This window comes from Anopheles coluzzii, chromosome 2 (assembly GCF_943734685.1).
Source record: "Anopheles coluzzii chromosome 2, AcolN3, whole genome shotgun sequence".
In the NCBI taxonomy this organism is placed as follows: Eukaryota; Metazoa; Arthropoda; class Insecta; order Diptera; family Culicidae; genus Anopheles; species Anopheles coluzzii.
In genome coordinates this window covers 13936425-13960351 of record NC_064670.1, presented here as the reverse complement: position 1 = coordinate 13960351, position 23927 = coordinate 13936425, and the positions used below count along the sequence as shown (strand labels likewise).

At 49.1% G+C, this 23927-nt stretch overlaps 1 protein-coding gene across 11 annotated transcripts in view; it reads right to left on the bottom strand.

Annotated features, from left to right (window-relative positions):
* The window catches only part of LOC120961590 (interference hedgehog-like), an 82513-nt gene that overhangs the window by 25211 nt on the left and 33375 nt on the right, over positions 1-23927 (bottom strand). The window lies entirely within an intron of this gene.

Genomic DNA, 23927 nt, shown 5'->3' with positions numbered 1-23927 from the left:
ATAAAATAGATGCCCATTAGTAGCTGCTTAGTATGTACGGAATCTATATGTTTATGTCATGTTGAATATCCTACTTAAATCAGGGTTCGCTTAAGGTCATTTTATGCTGGCACTTAGAGTAAGATAATCCGTCACCAGAATCAATTAAATGTGCCATAATTTAAAAAAAAACTTTAATAAATGTATAAATCATTCCTCATAACGCTGCCAACAAACTGTTGCCTTACTTCAAGCTTTAATTTCAAAAAGTCAAACTGAAAACCGAAAACCAATCACACTGATTGTAGGCGTGGATGCTGCATGCACCCTTGATGTTGCAATAAAGTATTTTATGCAAACGCTAAAGCGCACACATACAGACACATCCAGCCCGCCCCAAACGGATCGAGAAGGCAGAGAATGGCGATTAAAAATGCATAAGAGAGCTCATTCCACCAGTCCAAAATGCACCTTTCGAAAGCAATTAAGACACAGAGAGCAGAGCAGCACCAGTGGATTTGTACACCGTGAACAAAACAAACACAAAAGAAGGGAAAAGAAAAAGCCAAACCACTGGAATTCTTCCCGATCCGGCCCAAGCGATACGATGCGAGCAGCGTATAGCATACTGCAAATGCAAATACAGAATTCGTACGAAATGGAAATATCATACGTAATGGCCACGTTTCGTTTCGTTCGGGCAAGTGACAAGGGCGCAAGGCGTAAGACATGCCCGGAAGGAGCGACACACACGTCCACGAGATCTGAGCGGGAAGAGCTGAAGCTGAAGAAGCTAAGAACTCAAAACCCGAAGGATTCCCATATCATTTCGGATGTATGGTTAATTGTGAATCGAGCGCTGAAAGGTAAAACACTTTCAGCAATCTAAATCTGCCCCCATGACCATATGCACCGACGAACTGCGACGAAAAAGTGATTTTCTCTCTCCCTCATCTGCTGCCTGTTGGCTGTTGGATCCCTGCGTACGTCCATCCGCCCAGGTGTCGTCTCTTTTTCCCGCTATACACCCCAGCATCCCCTCCCTCCGATTGCAATGCATTTAATTTGTGCCATTCCTTAAGTCGACGGCCGAGAATCGATTAAAATTCCATCTGTTTCTGCCTTCCTGTTGCTCCAGCCTCCGTGTAGCCGCCATCAACATTCCCGGAATCAAATCTTTTCGGACACTTTCAGGCAGACGGATTAATTTCCTGCAAACGATGCATTTATGCATCGTTCCACCACCACCACCACCAACAAGCTGGCCCCTTTTTGCCCTTTTCCCCCTTCCAGTCGGGTGCCGGGTTGATGGCCGGCTGATGGAGTGCACAAATGGCCTGGCGAAATGGCTAGTCTACCCCCACTTGTGAACTTGTCATGACCATGCCTGCCACACACGCTTCACAAAAACGACAAGTTGTGCGATGACTCTGTGTGTGTGTTATAAAATAAAACACACAAAATCACATCACGCGCACAGCACCTGCGGGAGATTTATGTGTGTGATTGAAGCGAGGGCTTGCAAGGGATTGTGTTGGCGCATTTATTGCATATTCGCGAAAGTTCGGATAAGATGCTTCCAACAAACCTAGCCTTCGATCCCGGAACGGGTTTGACACACAGATGTAACAGGCCGGTGGGTCGGCTTTTTTCCACTAAGCGACAAGGTTCCACGAGCTAGCTAGCTAGTATCGAGAGTGGCCTCGAAGATACCGACCGATTACGAAAGCCGCGTTGGGCCGTTCTTATGCAGCACTTTCCAAAAAAATTGAACCTGAGCGCATATTAACCCCACGCGATGCTCATAAATCCACCGGGGGCTTGGGAAGCCAAATGCACCGTTGAGTGGGTCGGTCCGTATCCGTAGTAGGGTGTAGGATGGGGCCAGCATCCCACGTTTACCGGGGCAATCGAGGCGTGAGTGGTTGTGAAAATAAGCATACAATTGCGCTGCAGTTCGCCTGTGTGCGCGCAACGAACAGGCTGAGGTATTTATATGAAAACAGATAAATTAAAGCATCGAGAGCTAGCTTAAAGCGTAAACATAGATAGTTTCACTTGTAATGTCAATATAAATATAAAAAATATTCCTGCTTGGCCCTTGTTTTAGCTGCGAACAGTCAACAAACCATGACATAAAAAATGAGCAATTTTGAGGTCTTCACCTATCATATCGGGCGCATATCATCTTTCAACCCGTTGCCGATGCAGGCAGGCAGTGATCGTCAAACGCCGATTGCCCAACAACAACCACCGGCACCACATTTTGCTCCGACGACTTCCGGTGTAAACGAGACGCAACCGTCCAGTATCGATTGCCACACATCACCGCACCAATGTGAAAGAAGACCCTCAAATATAACCGATTCTACCTTCATTTTTGCTCATTAATAAAAAAATATAACAAAATCCCCCAGCCCCCATTTTTTAATCGAAAACTCATCGAAACCCACCCAGGCACGCGATTTCCCCTTCGATCAGCACGATTCGTTCCGTTGCACTTTCCACGAAATGCAATGCACTGATGCAATCGTGCCAACCCTCTGTGTCCGGTCCGGGTCCGGTCAGACGGTTGAAGAAGAAGCAAAAAACCAAAACCACACCACCGAAAAGCCACACAACAATCCTCCCCCCCCCCACCCCCCTCAAACGGCGGAAATTGGTATCCCTTTCCCGCTCAAAAATTGGGGAAATCACTTATTCAACCCGACTTGCCCAAAACAACAAGCAAACAGTTAGCTAGCGCGCGCACCCCAACCCAACCACACAGGGCAAGCCAACCCTTGTCCTCCTCCCTCTCTAGCGCAATACCTCAAGCGGCGACGTCGGGTGCAAAATTTGGGGGATGTGTGTGTGTGTGTGTGTGTGTGTGTGTTTGTTGTGCAAAATATTTATTTTTATCGTCTTTCGTCTGCGAACGGTCTGTGAGCGGGCCTTACACACACTTTTGGGCCTGACAACTGCTGAACGGACTGTTTACGATTTTTTTCCTCTCTCTCCCCCTTCTCATTTTATACTACTCCTTTCTTACCTCTCTCTCTCTCTCTCTCTCTCTCTTTCACTCTGTACATTTCCGCCACTTGCAGTGGCTGGCTAGATGAGGATGCAATTTGTTTATTTTATTTGCTTTATTTATTTTGAGAAAATGAATGCCAAAAGGGTGCCGAATTATCAACTCATTCTTCAACAAAAACTGCACTTCCCAGTTGCACTTTATAGCACCGAGCAGAAGAAGCAAAAAAAAAACAGGGGACATGGGGAAAGGTCCTGAATGAAATTTTTACGACATCAAAAAAGAAATGTGATAGCCCACTCATAACCGGACGCCAGCAGTATCGTTTTGTTGCCAAATTATTGTCTCATTAATTTGGTGTGTGAAAGGCACTGCCTCCCCCTCGCAAACGTATCATGCTGGAAGTGCGCGCGCGCGGTAGCCGGGAAAGAAAGGGGCCGAATACTATTTATGAGTCATTCACTGCCGGTGGGGACAAGCCAAACATAAAACCACAGCCAAGGTTTTCTACCTCGACATTCGTTACTTCGGGCGAGAATAATATGCACCATGTTGTGTTGGCGATGGGAAGTGAATTTTATGCTGCACGATGATAGAAGCTAGAAGCGCTGTGCTAGAATCAGAAGGGTTCATCCCATTTGTTTGTTTGTTTGCTGCGTGCGATTTAGCTGCTGACACTGCAACATTCAAGGTCCATGCGATTACGAAAACTGCAACTGACACGCGTCTTTAGGCGACTTACAACAGACACCACACCACTATTGGGGGCACTATTTTTAATTTTAAACACCTCACACATACACGCGCGCACACAAGCAGCAGCAGTCCGCGGGCGGCAGCATTAGAAAGAAAGTACGCGCGTGGAAAACTGAAATCTAGTGCAGCCAATAGCACCCTGTGCAAACCCACCAGACCAGTACCAATGTAGAGGCCAAAGTCATCGGTCCCCCAAAACGTGTGTTTGACAGGCGGAAGTAAGTAACAGGGGCAGCAGCAGCTCGGACCATCGGACGAACACGGGGAGCAGTTGGGAAAATGGGGGAAAAAGGGCCATTCACTTTTTTGGCGCTGCCACTAAAGGGATGGCTGTGTATTAATAACTGCTTCAAAATCGACACCTGTTGAACGACTGTTGGATCATGACCAACGAAATCGAGAGAGAAAACCCGCCCGAAAGGGCTCAGTCCATCGAGCTAGAACGCGTGGAGTAAGCGGCGAAACCTTGAACTATAAAGATAAATTGGAATCGATCGAATCCATATTTTTATCTTGCCTTTTTTCAATGGCCATAACTGATGTGAAAATAAGCGATAAAAAATACTAGGTACTGCGATTTCAACAAGTTTGTTCCGGAAAAACAGTGCAGGGTAAAACAGTTCCCTTCTAATTGACAACCCATTTTAAAAGAGGTTGTTTACGTTGAACATTCCGGCAGTATTTTTCACTTAAAGTTGCAATGTGCATTCCGGCATTCTTCACCAAATAGGTCATCCCCGAACCCTGTGTTACACCATTTGGCCCAAACCACGCATATGCCAAACCTCGAACGCCGAAACCGTGCACCGAAGAACGCGACCACTTTGCAAGTGCGCTCCATTACGATGCGAGCAAAGTTTATTGCAAACTGCTGGAAAGACATTAGACACACGGCACACCCACTCGGGAAAACCGAGAGGACGCCCCCCTCTTGGTCATCCCATACACCGATTGGTTGGTTCCACTTGAGCGGATGGCGACTAAAATCTAGATATGTGTCAGAATCAGTATCGTCCACTCTCGCTCTCGAGTCCGCGCGGAGTACGGTGCGGGTAACTATAATTAGTTCATAAGCAGTAGCTACTACTGCTACGTGGACGACCCGAAAAGCTGAATCCGCCCGCCGTAGGTTGGTCAACCCTCTGTGGTACTGGCGAGACCGCGCCGTGTGTGTGTGTCAGATGTGTCAGTTTGTATTGAAACGTTAATTTACGAAAACGGCTCCTCCGACGACAGCGACACAGCAAGACAGACAGCAACAGGGAGAGGGACAGGGTGGACAAACTTCAGCGTAGGCGATCGGTCGTCGGTGGTGCAAGTGTACCATAACATCATAATACCGTACGGAAGAGGTTGGACTAGTTTTTGGATTGTTCGGGTGTAGTTCAGCTCTTGCACAAGAAGATTTTTATTGCGTTTGTTACACATTTCAACCCTTTTTCAGTATCTTATCAGTTTGAATTCTTCGGGAATTAATTTGGTGTCAAACTTCAAGACCTACTGCCTGCAGACTGCTAACGTAAAACCTTCTCAAACCAAACAGTCAGCCAGTTAGCGTTAGTGGGAGCATGCTCCACTTACGTCAGCCGTTGGACACGCTCTCGGCCACCACCGATGAGCGTGTCATTAGTTCCGTACCGTGTATCGTAAGTTCACTCAGTTCACTCAGTGGCGTCGTAAATTTAGCGTCATAATTTACAGCACTAACGAACACGCCCGCGCACGTGTGTGTGTGTGTGTACCTACACATTAGTTTCTAACCATCGCTTCCTGACAGCTTCACCTCTGCCCTGCAGGCCACAGCAGTGCCGTGTACCGAGAGAGGGTTGGCTGGCTACGCTCTTCCTTCTATTGTTAATTAATTTTGCAAACCTAGCACCACTCTCCGGACGATCGGGCGGGCGAGTCGGGACGACACACACACACACACACTGGTGCATGTGATGGTGCTGCACAGGGGATGCTGTGGGTCCTCCCCGACAAGAAGATACAACCGCAGGTTAATGGAGATACGCCATGCTTTTAACATTGCCATTGTTGCCTGTTTCTGTAACTGCACTCCCCACAGCTGAACTTGCAAATCAATCACAGGCAGGCATGGCTGGGTGGATAGCTTCTTTTATGGATGCGGTGCAATTACTTCTCACACACTCACACGCACACACACACGTTGACGCCTCAGCGCTTGACTTTTACTTCCAAGATTTATGGTACGGTTTTTGGCACGGATATGATGCCTTCTTTCACCCGACATCAGACTACTGGAACTGTAGGTGAGCTGCCCCCAAGGTAGGCAATTAATGTGGAAGCTTCTTTTCTCCTGATTTTTTGTTTTTTTTTACAGCCATCACTGCCAATCAGTGTATTTTTGCTAATAAAAAGCCAGCAAAAAGGCACATTAATGCTTCGCAGGTTTCGTAGCTGCCCGGGCGTGTTCCCCAAGGCCTCCGTCAACTGTTGCGCACGATGAAGATCGACCGTGGCATACCAAACGAAGGGACGGGGGGGGGGGGGGGGGCAGATGCTCCAGCTACTTCCTGCACCGTGCACGAAACATTCGAATGCCATCCCAGGAGGTATTATCAATTAAATTATGCCGACCGTGGCCCTCCACCGGGCGGCACCCTTTTGACGCGCATCCACGGTGACTCAGAACACTGCTGGTCCTGTGATCGGATTTGGAATTATGCTGATTTCTGCGTGCCCGCTCTACGATGGTACCACCGACCGGTGCGCGGTCGTAAACCGTCCAATCGAGACCGGGCCCCATTCGAATCGGCCGTGTATCTAATCCCGAAATGGGATCGACATTTGCACGGTATTAAAATAAACGATTCCGGCCACGGTCTCGACCACAGAGCATCGACCGTGCTGGGATTGGGACACACGATCACGATAAGCGTCTCGAGCGGGGGGGTCATAAATGCTGAACCATCATCGAAACGGGGGGAACCAAAACGATCGTAAAAAAGAAAAACCTATCAGACACATTTCACGGTGTTAGAGCGGGAGACACATTTCGGGCTCGTTTCGCATGTGAATTATATGCCATCGCTTCGAGAGCGGTCGACTTTTGGTGATAATAAATCGCTTTCCTGTTTTGCTTCTTCGCTACACTCGAACCGAAGCCGGTTAGCCGGTTCCATTTGTCATCAAAAAATCAATCCACCCCCCCAAAAGGGCGATAAATAATCATTGAGAGCTCCACAGCAAATCTCAGCGCGCGCGCGCCCGATAAATCCATGACTAAGTGGCGGTTTATTAGCAACCAAATAGTGCTTAAATGTGCGGGCACAATGGAGAGGAGTACAGCACCGGATACACTCGCCCAGTGTCATCAAACGTCTAGACTAAACAAATAACACGCCAGAAAGTGGTGCTTCGAGTGTCGAGCAATGGCACAACAATAACCTGCACACACACACACGTCCGGAACAAAACATCCCAAAAATCCACTCGTTGGCAAAGTAGGAAATAATAAGGCCCCTTTCCCCCCCTTTTTTGGAAGCAGCGCTTAGCGCCATTAGAAAACGAGAATCAAAAACCCCTACCCTCCCCACCAATGGACGGAATGGGTACTGTGACGCACCGATGCACCTAAAGAAAACAACGGCCACCCTCTTGCTCCTTCCCTTTCAGGTTCGGAGTACAAAAGGCCGGCCGCACCGAGAACTGCACTGTATGCAAAGTGCGGCGTGCGAGTGCATCAAACCATAACAAGCGCAAGCCAAGCACGCCCCGAGTCCCCATTAGCTCGGTTGCGTCTGTTGCGTCGTCGGTTCGTTCTTCCGCCCCCACGCGGGAATGTATGTACCAATCTTCTCTCAGGCAGCAGTGGCAGAGATGCAGATATTCTCTAGTTGTTCGCTTGGAAACAACCGCTCTTCCTCGGTTGCTGCTTGCTGCATCTCCCCGCCCGAACGGGTGTACCGGTCCCATTGACAGTAGCGGTTAAACATACTCACCACCGACCGGCACACACGACAAGGGTATACGCGCCGCATACACGACACGAATGCTTAGAGCGGCTGGCAATTGAAAATGCATTTACGATGATTATGATTATTGTTGTCGCTGTCGCGTCTCTACCCTGCCCGCAGTTCCGGGGAGAGAACTACGTTTTTATCGCAATTTTGTGGCCGCGCAGACGACGCCGCCGCCGGAAAACAGGGAGGTTTGCAGCGTTCTCCCAGAAGCAAATAGCCGGAAGGGGCACCCAGTTGCCAGTGACCGATCGGAGGAAGACAATCTCCCTGGAGGGAATGTTGCCCGCTTTGATCCTCCCCACGGCTCGCAAAACGGTCCAAACGGAACCAAAACAGAAGGAAAAGGTAGTGCAAACAATGGCACTGAACAAACCGACGGCAGCATTTGCTAAAGTTCCTCGAGCGTACAGCAGAGTGCCACCGAACGTTTGCCGGTGTGATGTGGCGCGGGAAAGACAAGCAGCACTAACCGTTGGTTTGTAATCGATAGTTGGTTGCCGTGTCTTGGCTGCTTCAGCCGTCATCTTCATGACGAACGGGAAACGCGGCAGCTATGTTTGCTGTCATAAATCTCTGAACACGAACACGGCAATCGCTTAATAGCGGCGACAGGCACTGGGGGCACCACATCGGGACCGATTATTGATTGAGGCGGATTGACAGTTATGGCCCATCCGGAACGGTGCGAAACGCGCCGACGTCAAACGCGACATTGGGTGTACAGGTTGGGGTTTGGGAAGAGGACGGAAAAACTCGACCCGATCGTCGGCCGGCTCGATCGTTAGCATATGAGCTGCTTAAGTAGTTCATTATTTATTTAAAACCTTCCTTCGAAACGGCGGTGCACAGCGCTTGGTTGTGTTTTATTAATCCTCCACCGCAGTGCGCCCCAATGAGCCCCTGGTGTGCCCCTTAAAACAAGCGCTAGGTGCAGTTCCAACGACTCCCAAGCCGTCCCCGAGCGCACACGCGCTAAACCCTATCAAGCTAAAGCGGTGCGGAACGATCAGGTTGGATATTTATGGCCGCTTCCTTCTTTCGACGGCTACCGAAATCAGCCGTCTATGCCTCAGACCAGTCGTCACCGACTGACGGCTTGCAAACGCTTTGATGCGCAACGCGACGCGGCATAAATCTTCGAAAACGATCGCCCCTGCCATCCACATCACACACACCCGGTCACACGCCAACCTAACCGTGGGCAATTGGAACGGCTTTTGTAGGTATGTCTCCCGGGTGTGTTTCTGAGTGTTTCTTTTTACTAACCATGAACAATTTTGATCACCTTCCGCGTTGTTTATTTGCCTGCGATAGCCGGTTAATAAATTGAGTCTATTTCTAGCGCAACGCAAAGCAGGGAGAGCATTACGTGACGCGTTATCAACCCTTTGAAATGTGCGTAAACAAACATACCTAACGAGATGCTTTCGAAGTGAGTAAACGCCTCTAAATGAGGCATCAAATTGAGGCAGAACTATGTCAATTGCATCGTTTCTCGTTTTTGCACTGTAAGACACTGAAGACATTTCAGCAGTACACATGGCACATAGCTCCACAACGACTCTGTGGGACTGGTGCACAACTACCTCCTCAGAAATGCTTGGATCCAATCGCTACACCGCATTCAACCACCGCCTACCAACTTCCGGCCCAGCGAGTGATCGATAACTGCAGGCAAAACACGCAAACAACGTTGTCCCATTCTGTGTCGGTGATCTCTGTTGCGATTTAGACGATCACATCTCTCGTACCGATCCAGCTGCAGGCCGCCAAAGACCTGCACATGTCACCACAGGCCCTGTGGGGAAGAAATGCCGCGTGCGTAGGAAACTGAAATTATTGCGCGTGTCGCACAGCTTTGCACAAGCTAGCGTGTGCAAATAAATCGACGAGGCGTCATCGACTCCGGTATGAAGTATGAACATGTGACATTGCCTCTGCGACGCCATGATCTAACAGGTGGCACGTGAGCGGACACGGTACGCAGATTTAAAGGCTAATGTATGCCAAAGTGTGCCAACAAATTGCACGCAAATCTTACATTGTATCGCCGGCGGATCTGTACGATCGCATCGGGCGATAAACAACCAACATGCCGTAAGGCCAGGTGTGTACATTTCAATCAAGAGAGCGTTTAAGAGATCTTCCAACGCTGGTAAAATCGGCATCATCATTGGCACCGGATCGCTACTACAGCTGCTTGTCCCTTCGCCCAAAGCTGGACTGCCTCGATCGCTCCCCCATTTACCTCCGAAAAGTACCGTTCGTTCTGTTATAAATAGCTTCGCCAATCCTCTCCACTCAGCAACATGGAATACCCCCTCCTAGCGACTTGGAATGTTCTTGGCCCAGTTATCGACACCCGCCCGTGCCCGACATGGTTCGCAATGGAACCGGGCACCTGAAAACTGCACAACATAAGGGAACGCAAACACACACACACATTAATCGCACAACTGGAACAAGCGACAGGCCACTAGTTGTTCCCGTAGTCGCACTCTTCCCAGTAGTCGCCCCGCCAATGCCCGTGTGTCGTCTTTCGCCCAATTTCCATGTACGGCTTGTTGGCGAACAAGAGCAACTTTTCCGTGTGCTGCCTGCTCCCGACAAAACCTAATTCGCTTTTGCCCTGAAAAACCTGTCTCCCGCGTGCTGTGTGTGTGTCCCCAGTGTTCGCTTCTTCAACCCGCGAATGCTTCCGATCGGGAAAAGGATCAATCACCGATGCCCTGCACGCGTTCGGCCGACGACGAAAAGACGCCCGGACGAGGTACCACCGCCAGGAGTAGCCTTCGTCGATCCCTTTTATGGTTGTAGATCAGTTGCAAGCGATAGCAGCCAACACAGAAGTCCCGTTCGATGGACAGGCTGCTACTGTGCCCGAAGGCTACACAGGCCTTTCCATCCAGAAACCAAACCACATTCCGGGTATGCGTCTGGAGCGGTCAATCAGGAAGGTTCGCCAGCCACAAACGTGTCGGTTAATAGGGCGACACTGGCGTAAGCGGCTCGGAAGCGGAGCTTGAGACGATTTGGGTCCTAAACTGATTGCGAGAGCATTTACATCGAGAGAACTCCCTCTTGTACTCACAACTTCGATCGATAGTGTAGTAATCGAACATCCGACTCATATCTTCGACAACATACATCAATCGGAATGGGATGCTATTGTTAATGGAGGAAAGAGAAACACACTCACTAAATCCCACTCTGCCCTTCTTACCTTCTTACTTGTGGAACGACGACCAACCAAAACACAACCGACCGCACTCCAATCGATCATTATCGGCTTAATCGGTGTTTTGCCGCACGGGGATATACCTGCAGCTCCCAAACACTGGTCCGCCGATCGATCGAGGTCGAAGATCATCGATCCGTTAGATCGGGGCGGTCGGTCGGTCGGCGTACGGTTTTGTAGTCGTGAGCGGACCCCGTGAGGCATCAAATATTCGGGAAGCGGGTTAATACGATAATCGAACCGCTGCAGCCGTACAAGTTATTCATGCTCAAGTGGCTTCACCCAGGCCGCATGGCACAACCATGAGAACCGAGAGCCCGGGCTCGGAACAACAACACCAATAAAAAAAACGAACCAAACTCAGAGGTCATATTCATACTGCGGTCCACCTCGGTACAAAGAGCGAACCGATATACCGTTAAATTGGTTTGAAAAAAAGGGTTAATAAATAAATAATGCATGCAAGAGGGGAAGCTCTCTCTCTCTCTCTCTCTCTCTCTCTCTCTCTCTCTCTCTCTCTCTCTCTCTCTCTCTCTCTCTCTCTCTCTCTCTCTCTCTCTCCATAAAGCGGCATGTTATATGCCGTTTGCCGGCTTACCGCACACGGCACACAGCACAAGTTAAGCAATTCAACTGTGCAATTGCCCATCGGTTCAAACTTCCAGATGACAGGTAATCCGCCGTTGGATTCGCCGCACCAGACGCAAACCGCACATAACCCACACAGCGTTTGCCGCTGCCGTTGCTGCGGGAATGTTAGTAATGGTTGTACTTATTGACGATTATGACTTTCTATGGCTGCCTACCGTTTTATCGATTCTGCCCCCGTGCCTGGAGAGGGTAACAGAACCGCAGCTCAATCCGTCCGGGATGAGTATTGGCATTATTGCACAGCCAGACACTGGCCTTTGAATTGGAGATACCGAGGGTGTTGCTGCACCGATACTGCCGAAGCTGTGAAGCCCGCCTTTCACTAACCACACGGCAGCGAGACCACCCATCGATGTTGGTGCTGGGGGTTTGTGCAAGATCGTTCAACATATTTCGCGATGGAAATCTTACCGCCGTCTTGATACTATCCGGAGCCGGAGCCTGTCGTTGGGCCAACGGTGCCCCGAAGCAACACGATCGACGGAAACGCCAACAAGAACGGAATGACCACAATAACCACCAAAAAAACAACAACCTTTTCCATTCGCTCATGGAACAGCCTTTCTGCTGGACACCGCCAGTGGTGGACATTGTGTAAAAGGGGCGAAGGAAATTAAAGGTGCTCAGTCAAAGCTGTTCCTTTAATCGCTTCCCATCTGCTTTTTCCCTATTTCAATTTTAAAATCTAATTGGCAAACAACCCACCGCGGCACCGGTCTCACCAGCCGCAAAACATTCCAGATGTCAATGACATCCATGCACCAGGCAGGAAAGTCAATTAAAGCTGAGCAATATGGCCAGCTTCTTAAGCTGCACACGGACCCTTCGCGCGCACGCAGACACAGGCATTGGCTGCAGCGCAGCGCATAAAACGCATACGGTGTGGTCGATAGCGTTGCGATAACATACGATCTACCGACCGAAAACCAACCCTGTCTGTACCCCCTTTGGTATCCCTTTTCCGAAACCGTGCAGGCAAAAACACTCCGCAGGTAAGTGTGCACGCGGAGACGATCGTAAAACTTTATCGTGCCCATAAAAACTTATTAATGAAGATGATAGCAGCATCAGTGCGCTACCACCTTTTTGGTTTGGATTGCTGACTGAAGATGGAGAAAAAAAAACGGATTGAAATGCATCTTCAGTGGATGGAGTGAAAAAAAAACGAAGTGTAATTCAAACACTACTTGCACGATTAGTGCTTCGCGTGGACAGGGAAGGATATTGATTCTTTCGAATAAATAAAACCTAATGTCCATCGTGCTCTGTTGCTGTTGCCCCTTTTAGCTGGTTTTAGCTGGCTAACGGCCCGACTCACTTAAGCGTTATTGGATTGGACCATCTAACTTCACGAGAGCACGTGAAGTACACGATTAGACTTCATTCGATGCTGCACACGCCAAAACGCACTTAACGCTGGGATGGTGCAGAGTAGTAGTAAGCGCACACATTGCCACACATCGTTTCCCATCGCTTTCTTTTCGCCATTTACGTCCCACGCCACACCATCCCCGAGCGGATTATAATCGAATCATTAGGAAAATTAAATTCCTTTTACCCGGTTTTACCATCCCCAAGGAACACGATTCTAAGCAGCACGGTCGAGAGGCAAGCCACACAGTCGTCCACAGCGCCCGACCGGTCAGCCGGCAGGAGGAGCCAATTGATAAATGGAATAAATGGCAAAGCAGTAAAATAAACTTTGTTCTCCGCGGGCAAAGGAAAGACAAACACGAACACATGCGCGGTAAAATTGCAATGTGAGCGTTGCACTTCTTAATTCAATTTCAACCTTGCTGTTTCAAGCGTGCTGTGGCCAAGCGGATGCAGCCGGCTCACACACAGAGCGAACGAACCGATCGGTAGCCATACGGCACCATCACCATCGGCAAATATCATAACCGTTACGGCCATGGAAGACTGACACCGGACAGCATTGAAGATGGTGGGTAAAGAAATTGGTTGCACGCTCCAGCAAAGTGTGCTCCAGAGCCCGGTGGAACTCGTTAGTGCAAACAACTGACCACTGCAACATGCTTTCCTAAAAGCTTTCAGCACGTGGGTTAGAAATCGGTGAAAGAGTGCATTTTTGTTTTTGCTGTTATCATCACTTGATAAAGTTTCCGAGTTCGTTGCTAAGAACACAAAATTAAGTTTGTCGACAAGTCGGCACACTTCAAATTCTATTGCTGCTGGAGCGATGGACCTTTTCCACCACGATGGACGTTCAAAATCTGCAATTTTTCATACAATTTTTGACACAATCTTTGCGCCACATCTTTATGTACACACACAGCCACCGCTGCATCAGCGCCATCGGAATAATGGTGCCAGAAGCACTGCCGCACTTGGAATAACCTCACTTTTGATCATTAAAAACCTACTCCAGAGCACAATACACACACCAGCTGGGCTCATTAAAATTTGTGGTCTATAAAAACCTGGGCCCACTTCACTGCTCGGCAGTTCTACAGTTTCGCAGGTCCGCAAAGCATCGGCGCCAAAAGGTTCTTCGCGTTTTCCGTTACGTGCCACCGTAGAATTCAGCCACGAAGAGACAGGTGAGCAGTGCCTGAAGGAGAGGTCAGTTTGGTGAATTTTTAAACCATTTCCATTCGCTGATTATAAGCATCACCCTTTCAGAACATTTCGGCCAATGGCGGGGGAAATGCTTTCCAAAAAAGCATCGTTAATCGTCTACTTTACGCCCAGCATCCTTAGGCCCGCGACACAGACGCTCTCATCACACACACTGGTCGCTGTGTCCGCAATGCGGTTGCGGTACGGGTTTGGGAGCCGGGAGGCATTCTTTGAGGTTTCAATTGAATGGACGGTAGCGGCTTTTTACGAGGGCACGCACTGGGGATGGGCAGAGGAAAAGTTAATGAGCCCAAACCGCGGCGCTACACAGAAAGACATAATTCTATAAAGCCCATTCAACCAACCTTTCCAGGGCGGGGGCCAAGCCTCACTCTTCCCCCCGCACCATCCGGTGGTCAGTAATGGAGCCATTTTGGCGTGGGCGGAGAAGGTGGTAAATTCCACACCGCAAGCGAGAGACATTTCATTTCCGTTTGTTAATGTTTGCAAATAATCTCCGCTCGGTGACACCCATCAAAAAGACACGCAGACGACGACGACGACGAAAACACGGATGCGAAATGATGAATAAAACGATGTCATAACGATGTCCCACAATGAAGGACGGTAGAGACGTGGTTGGAGAATAAATTGCGGGCCCAAACTTTTGCCACCATAGCTTTGCAGAGCTCCGACACCGCAACCGCGACGATAATATGACCCCGCCCGGGCGTGCTTTGCTCACGCCGGGTCTGGAGGTTCATCTTTTGCTCACATTTACTACCCAAACCCCTGCCAACTGCCTCCGCAAAACAGATGGAACATTCATTCGCTGCTTGAGGAGGATGAGAAGAGCTAATCGAAAGACCTGTTCCATCTGGCGGGCTCGTTTGTAATCGTGATCTCCGCTTATGGACAGGACAGTACGCGACATCCTATACAGCGTGTGTCTGCCCCGCAGTAATCGTGAATTAGCGCACTGATTTGGAACAGATTTACAACCCAAGGGTAACTGGTTCCAACACACCACCCACAGTGTTTGAACAAGTGTCCGACAGCCGGGACAGGAACTCCATAAATATCATACCCCAGCGTAAAACGCGTGCCACGGATTCCTTTAACCGCTGGCGCTAATTTTTGTCGAAAGCTGACAAATGTTTTCGTATCTGTGGTTTATTCGTGGGGATAGTTTTTAATGTCCCCAGATCCGAGTGGGGCAGAATACGGCATCGTACAGCATCATGTTGGGGACTGTCATGTCCTCTCTCTCTCTCTTTATCATTCGCTTTCAGCAGCAAACAAGATGACGCAAGATGCAAACAACACCACCGTTTTGTATGATTTATGCGTCCTATTAAATATGTGTCAAGTGTGCCGAAGCCGAAGAAAGCAACGGGAGCAATGTTTGCAAACCTTTTTGACCGGCGTTGGCTCAAGACGAGCTGTTTTAACAAACCACGATCGCACTGCCGCTCACACGATCACGAGCAGCAGTATAAGGTGCAATTTTTCAGCACAATCTGTCAAAACACGGTTTCCCCCTCTTGCGCGGTGTAAATGTTTGCTCAGCCGTGCTACTAACCTCCTGATCGGAGGGAGAAAAACATTGAAATCGTACATAAGTAGGCACCGAAGACACACAGACAGAAAAAGAGGGAGAAAGAGACATAAAAACAAATTGGGAATTCTGGTTGGTTGGGCGATTGGAGTAGTATGTCCGCTCCTGGGAGGTCTTCCGGACACGCGTATGTTAAGCCCATCGATTTCTCGCACTTGAAATTCGTATCCAAAGCGACTCGAATGGTAAATTAGCACCACTTGTTGCGGTGATCAGCGTGCTGGATGGCGAGAGTTCCTTCCTGAAGCTGCGGCATGCGTGAGGTAAATCGAAGCAAAAGCATTTCAACCACCATCCACTGCAAGATCTTCATCATCACATTCCCGAGGTTGGAACGCGCACGTACTCCCCAAAGTAGGGGAAATGATCATTAGTGGTAAATCAAATTGGATTAACGCCACCGACTAGAGAGGCGATGCGGCCAGCATTAACCGCAACCAATTGAACATTTCGGAATAGATGCCGGAAGGGTTCGAGGCCCACGAGAATGGTGTGATGACATTTGTCGTGCTTCGCTGCGAAGGCGGAAGTTGACGACCTCCCACGTGATGAAGACCGACTAAGAGATGTTGGGATGTCTTTGGAGAATGTCAATCGATGGACACCACACGATAGAAGGATTGATATCAATGTATTATTTTTGTTTTTTATTAGAAGCCTCTTTGAATGCCATTAGAGATTCAGACAGATACATCCACAACGACAGAATTACTGTAAACTATTAAGGTATTTCCTTAAATCTCAAAAAACCTTGAGCTTTATGTGGAACACTTTCAGCACAATTTATAATGCATACCTCCACCACCACCCATTCGGGAATATTTAGACACTCATCTTTCCTTCTAACATCCCAGCGTCAAGCAGCTATTTATAACCGTCCTTCCCTCCTGCAACACTACCATAGAATTTTGATGAAATCATGCACTATTTACCGTACGTGAGGTCTGAATCACTTCCGCCAAATCTTATTCCCATTCGCTCGCAACCTGGGCAGTAACGACACGAACATTCTTGTCATACCTCTAACCTCTAAATCTAGATGATACTCCCCTCTCTTGCACCACCACTTTCTTGCTTCCTCGTGCGTTATAAGTTGTTCATCATTTCTTGCAGCAGTGAGACAGCAACTTACGACATGGTAAAATTTCCGTACCAACCACACAGCTGTTACATGATCAGCCCTGGGGCTGCCTAGGGAAAATTCAAATGTAGCAAACCTTCTTTGCATAGTTTTGTGCGAAACTTTCCCATCCCAAAATCCATCCGGGACACTGGCGAACGCGTGCTTCATCGACCGTATGTTACAACCGTTCGTTGTATCTGCGGGGGGGAGAACAACTGCTATTGAATAACGAAGCACAGTTTAGCGACAACAGGTAAACAACAACGGCAAGTGGAAAAACAAAAAACACAAAAGGACATGGAAAATTTTCCAATTTTCCAAAAGCTACTCTCTCGCACGGGTAGTAGCGCTACCCTCTCCCCCCCAGCTCTTCAGGCAGTGGCTGTGTTCCACTTTTGAATCGTCCACAAATCTCCGTCCACACAACAAACTGGGACGTCGTCCTCGGAGCGGTTCCATCCTATATTACACTACCACCGCCACCCAGCAGCAGCCGGGGCTCGAGGGGGCCCAAGGATCCAACCCGCTCTCCCCGTGCACTGTCAACACTATTTACATTTACCGGTTTCGCTTTTATTATGGGCAAAAACTCACAAATCCACATACAAACAGACACACACAAAACACGCCAACTGGGCCAACGGAAAGGAAAGTGAAGTCCTTGTTGTATCGAATGGGTTTGGGACGGGCGGGCCGCACATTCGTCAGAAAATGAATGTCATATTTTGTGTGGATGTGTTCACCTGTGTGTTCCGTCCACCCCGCTCACTGCCCGCAACCTGCTTCAACCCCGCTGCTCTAGCATATGCTCCCGCCGCACGTGGGCACGATGCACGATTGGCAGGCATGCAGGTGAGGCGAAAGTGAGAATGCAGTTCCCACTGGCCCCCACAACCCCACCCAGGGACGACGACACAACACACAGCGAAAGGTACACACGGCAGAACTGCATCATTTTTCCCTGTTTGGATTGCAAAATGGAAATGAAAATCCGGTTCCCATCCCTCCCCGCTTCCGCCCTAGCCCGGAAGGTGCAACTCATTTTCATTTGCACTGGTGCGCCACTGGTCGGTTTGTGTGGGGACGTGCGAGCTGCGGCCCTACCTTGACTCAAAGGCACCAAGAATGCACATCGAGAGAGAAAAAGAGATGGAGGCAAGAAGAAATACTGTCACAAAAATAGCTTCTTCCTTCCAAACCAGTCCCATGTCTTCGATTCTTGCTTCTTCAGGTGCACTAGCAGACACACACACACACACGTACACGCCAAGGAGCCAGCGGAATGATGGTTCCGCGCGCCGTGTGCAGCGCAAAAAGGTGTGCATTTGGTGCGCCTTCCATTCGTGTGTGTGGCTTTCGGTTTCTAGCTCACCCTCAGAAACGACGAGGTGACGGTAAGAAAAGTTGACTAAAAAGAGGGTGGAATAAAAACGATTTTAACCAACTGTCGATGTGGGTGTTCCCAGGTGGGGGGGGGGGGTTGAGAAGGGAGGGAAGAAAAAAAGGTCAATCGTAGGCATGCAGTGTATGGGCTAGAACGCGAAACAAAAAGTCAAATGCATGCACACTTACAATACTGTATGTTGCAGTTTGTGAAACACGTTTAGATTTATATTATTTTTTCTCTACTTTTCATCACACCTTCACTGGCTCTGATTGATAAAAAATAATTTATTTTGAAATTCTTTTCTTAATTTTCTACTTGATATTTTCATTCAAGTGTGCCTATCCCACCGTGCGTTGGTACGAACACCCCCGCGATCTTTGCAGGGCTGACGAGAAGTGCCAACACTGTCTCTCCCGAGGGAAAGCGCTGCAAATGGTTCATTCCGGTTTGTCAACCCCGAGTCATTCCGGGTCGCTGCATTCGAAAGAACTCCTCGCTCCCTCATTGGGGAGGGGGTGGGGAGGCTGGCATTAGCTTGTAGTGGCAAGATGTGACACGGCCTCGTTTTTTTTTACCAAATCGGTCCATTTTGTGGTTGAAGGATCATCCCCGTGTTTACCGGAGAGACCCTTATCTAAACCGCTTCCACTGGCTCTTCTCCCCATATCTTCGCATCATAACAACATTCAAACGGTCGGTTACATGCGACGATGCAACCCCCCGATGCACCACACCCTACCCGGGAACACACATTTAAAGGTGATGCGTTGCTCGTCCATCTCGTGAGACTTCGTATGGAGCGCGCGCATTCAAAAAACCAGGTCAAGAATTAATCATTCCCACTGCAACTTGGAGCCTCCGCACAGCAGCGGGGCCCATTTTCCATCGGATGTTGCTGTGTGTCCAAAACAGCATCAAACATCTCCATTTGCGTGTCGAAACGTTGGTGCAGTTGGTGTGCCCCGTTCGTTCAACTACCACGTGGGTGACACACACTACGACGACGACGACTTGCGCGTGGGGTGGACTGTGTTTTGATGGTTAAGGTGGACCCTTAACGCACCTACACACTCACACACACACACACACACACACACACACACACACACACACACACACACCTATAGGCGCACTCTATGAATGGGTCGACTATCTATATGCCGTCCGGTTGATTTCGAGGAGGGCAGGGTTAGAATGTCTTCCCACCCAGCAGTTAAACCAAATGGTGTACACACACACAAAAACACAGAGAGAGAGATAAAAAAAGATGGACGGAACGGGTGTGATGGGTCGTGTTTTGAAAGCGTGTGTCAAAATGGGACAGTTCAATAAATTATATTTTTAGCAGCTAGGCATGCTTGTGGTGTGGTATCGTCAGGGGACTTTCAAGCAATCGTTGCGTATCTTTCACACATAGCGTTTGAACCGTTTTGCTTCTTGCGTTGCTGTAAAGCAACCAACCATTCTCAGGTGTAAACGTCACGCCAACCCAATAGCTCAAAGGGCGGTAGTTTTTCTTACCTTTTTGGAGGGAAAACCCTCCCACAAAACGCTCACATTCGGCTCACGTTTGGCTTAATCTTCGTGCCGCGTGAGGAAAATAAATGTCCATTCAATCATTTTCGATCGAGCAATTTCTTACCGCTCCCCAGTTGATGGGTTATGGGTTTCCTCTCCTCATAAAATACACGAAAAACTGCGTCCCCTGCGCTGCTTAGTATTCAGCCAGCATCCATCGAGCGTTCGATTGAATTGCATTAAAATTCATACCCCATTTTTCCATGCATCACTCCATGCCCCCACCCCCGTTTGCCCATTTGGGAGTAATTACCATCATCAGTGGATCTGCGAAAAAACATTTCCCCCCAAAAAAGTCAAACCAGTACAATAATGATGCCGAGGGGAACGCTGAAAGGATGCGGCACGCCGAATGCATCATTCATTCGCAGCACTGCAGCACGTTTCGAGTGGATCGTGTTTTTATTTTCCAACCGGCTGCTGCTGCTGCTACTGCAACAACCCACCCGAGAGGACAGGACGATGGAAATTCGCTGTACTGCCGCCAGGGTTCACAGCAATGCCTTGCCATTTTCGGTGGAGTTTAACCCCCTCCCCGTTGCACCCCTGCCTTCGATGACCAACGACGATATCACAGACGCCTTGCTGCGAGGAGGAGGGCTTTTTGCAAATTTTCTCACGAACTTGTTGCCCCAGCATCCGGCAGCCGGTGTTGTTGGAAAACATTGATTCTGCATTCAGTTGCCCAAGATTTCGCCTTACACACACACACACACACAAACCGGCTGTAAAACGTCACCAACCTCTTCCTTTGCCCAAACCATGAAAGCTTCGTTCGTCAGCGAAGCGGAAAAAAGCTCCAGCTGCCTAAATGTCCTACAGGTTATTTCCGTTTCCGCAGCCCAGGTCCAATGTCGCACAAAAGCGCACAAAAGTTTGGGTTCGGGAGTGCAGCGGGAAGAAAAAAACCCCAGAACAACTACGCTCTGCTCCCGGAATACAAAGTATACTTTGCGTATTGTGGTTGTTTCCATTCCTTTTGCCACAGGGAGATTGTTTTTGTTTCGATGCTTTTGTGCCAAAACGGGGCTGAATCTTCTCGATGAGAAGCGTAGCATTGCGATGCGTTTGCCGTTGATGCTCCAAGGCTGATGTGGCTGACGTAAGCGGTGTTGCTATACATTGGAATGATTTTGCACAACCTGTGTCGGCAGTCGTTGGGGCCATTTCTGGGTTGAATGCACACGACGATTTCGATTAAAAATGCGTTTTTTGGGGTAAAAACCGGCTCGTATGTGAACTGTTCCCGCATGCAGGTCGGCGCAGGTTTACGGAGGAAATATTTCAAACCTCCATCAGTATTGTTGTTCTTTCACAAGAAGACAATACCCTTTACAACTTCTAAGCTACAGTCTTGGTTTACTTATTGTCCTTTTAGGTCCGATGTCATTCGGAGTAGGTTTTTCTACCGTCCTCGAGCCAAACCCTTTGGATTACAACAACACACACACACAAATGTATTGTGCTGTTGGGCCAAGGTAGTTTTGTTGAAGCAGCAATTACAGTCAACCTCTTAGTGTGCACCATTTCTTACACCAACCTCCAGTTCCCCGTTAATGATAATTACGTGACATTTACGAGAGCGTCGTGTCGTACGTCAGGCACACCACCTTGTTATCCATTCGGCAGAAGTAGTTCAGCTCGTACGGCGGCGCTCTGGTCTGTTGGCTGCATTAAATTCCGGCCCCATACAACCAGACTGAGGACGAATCAAGGGGACACCATTGCTCCGACGCGAGCAATCAAATGGCAAGAACAAATCCCTGCCGTAGCATCACTCTCAGGGCCCCTCCTCATTGTCCAGCTCGCTTTGCTTTTGCGAGGTATAAACTGATGCAACCAATAAAAAAGTGGTGCTTCTCCCGTAAGACCTTTTATTACCAAGAACACCATCACAAGATATCTTACTCGTGTCCTCGGGTCCGTTCCGATGGGTCTACGGACTATCACGTATTGCCCGTCAATGCTTGGGCGCATGTATACCAAGGTTTGCTAATTACCGGTCGTTACGTTCAGCAACGTTCCATATAAGGATAAGTACAGCTGCGGGAGCTCAAACGCCACAGGACTTAACGGGTGTTTGCGGACCTTGGTCGAGAAATCAATCAGACCGCAGCATCCCTGTGCACGGGTCCATTCCCCGACCTTCGCCCATACCTTACCCGTGCGAGGCGTGGCGTTCCATTTTGTCACCCCAAAACTTTGACCCAACCAGTCAACCGTTACACACGACAGTGCGGAGGATTGCTGATAAGCCGTGAGGACGGAGGGCAGACACGATACCAAGGCAACAAGGGGTGGTTCACGCACCGATGTGATAACCGGTTCGAGCATCGACGAACTGGAACCGAATCTCTCCTCTCCTCTGTCACGCTCGCCCAACATTCCGTGGCGCCCTCTGTAATCCTCCACCGGAAGAGTCGCCCTGGACGGCCGCCCTGAACACGCGGCAGCCCATGCGACAATTGATTGGCAGGGGTTTCAATTAAAAAACCGTCTCCCGCTTATCAGTTTCGGTACGGTTGCTGTCGTTGGAGTAGTTGGAGAAGCAAATCGTTGTACAACCGGGCCCTGTAATACTGGCACTGGCCTGTTGTACAGCAGGATCGAACGAATGTCACGTTTCACGTTTCTCGCTTCCAGGGGATGAGGGAGGTTGTTTTGTTGGTTGCTGAATTCTTCGGTGTACGAATGCCTGTTCCTGTCGGATGTCGGCCGCCTACCGTTCATCATTAGCTGGCGCCAGTAGATTCAACACCAGCGACTCTCACACGATACACTTGCAGACAATGGTATGGCTTGATTATGAGCTGATTAATAGAATTCTAAGAGGCAGCTTCCTTTCGTTTCTTTCCTCCGCGTTGAAGTGGTACGGCATTGTGCGCCACATGAACTCTGGCCAATGTTAGAGCTATCGTAGTTTTTGGTAACGACCACCCAAATCTCTCTACACACACACACACACACCCAATCATATAACACCGCTTCCTGTGTGAGGGACTACACAGAGAAACATGCAAGATGCGCACCGAAAAGGGAAAATAGATGTCGCCACCCTAATGAACGAGTCGATTCCGACCGGAAGAGACGAGATCATTCATTCATCTTTCACTCCCTTCTTCCTTTTCATCATCGCACACGCTTCACACCAACCCTCCCCATGTGCCACCGTGATCGAATCGGATATTGACAACGGAAGTGCACCAAGCAGGCCCAGCCGCAGCAGCACGTGCTACACAACTACTGTTCGCTCCCTGCGGCCTATCTTCTTGTTTAGCAGCACACGCGCGTGCGTACCTCACAGGAACCCCGAGAAGAACACCCGCGCACGTTGCGCAATCGCGGGCACGATCGATGCGCCAAGTCAGCATTGAAATACGCACGACGGGAAGATCACGTGGGAAGTGGTTGTGGACGCCACTTCACACTCGTCTCGAGACAGGGTCTACGAGCCCGGTCTACACCGGAAGCCGCAGTTTTGTCCCCAACAGACATCGGAATACGGGCACAAGTGTTTTGCGGGGTGGTTGTTTATTTTTACCCGGATTTTCCTCTACCCCTTGTAACATCAGCTCGCGTGCTCATGAAGCTCCGCTCGCATGACAGCTCCGATGAGCAATTACACTTTGGAAACGTCACGCCCCAAGACTCATCGTCCGAACCACCCACGGCGTTTGTGTGAGAGAGCCGCTGCGAGATGAAGTTCGGTCTGGTGACGAAATTCTTCACACTCAAAAATAGAAAGTGACGACCCATTTTTGGTGATACCGGCCAAACTGTTGGCCCCTCCTCCTCGTTGCCATGCTTACGTAAGATCATTCCGATGTTCTGATCATTGATCATTGCTTTTATAGTAGCATCGAAGATACAGATCATTCAATTCTAAGAGGTTCTTCTGGCATGTTCTGTTCGGAATTCTTTTGCAATTAAAGTCTTATTGACTCAGCTTCACGATCTTGGACCGAAAATGCATTCAAACGCTTAATTTAGTCGTTCTCCTTAGATCAGACACATCTAT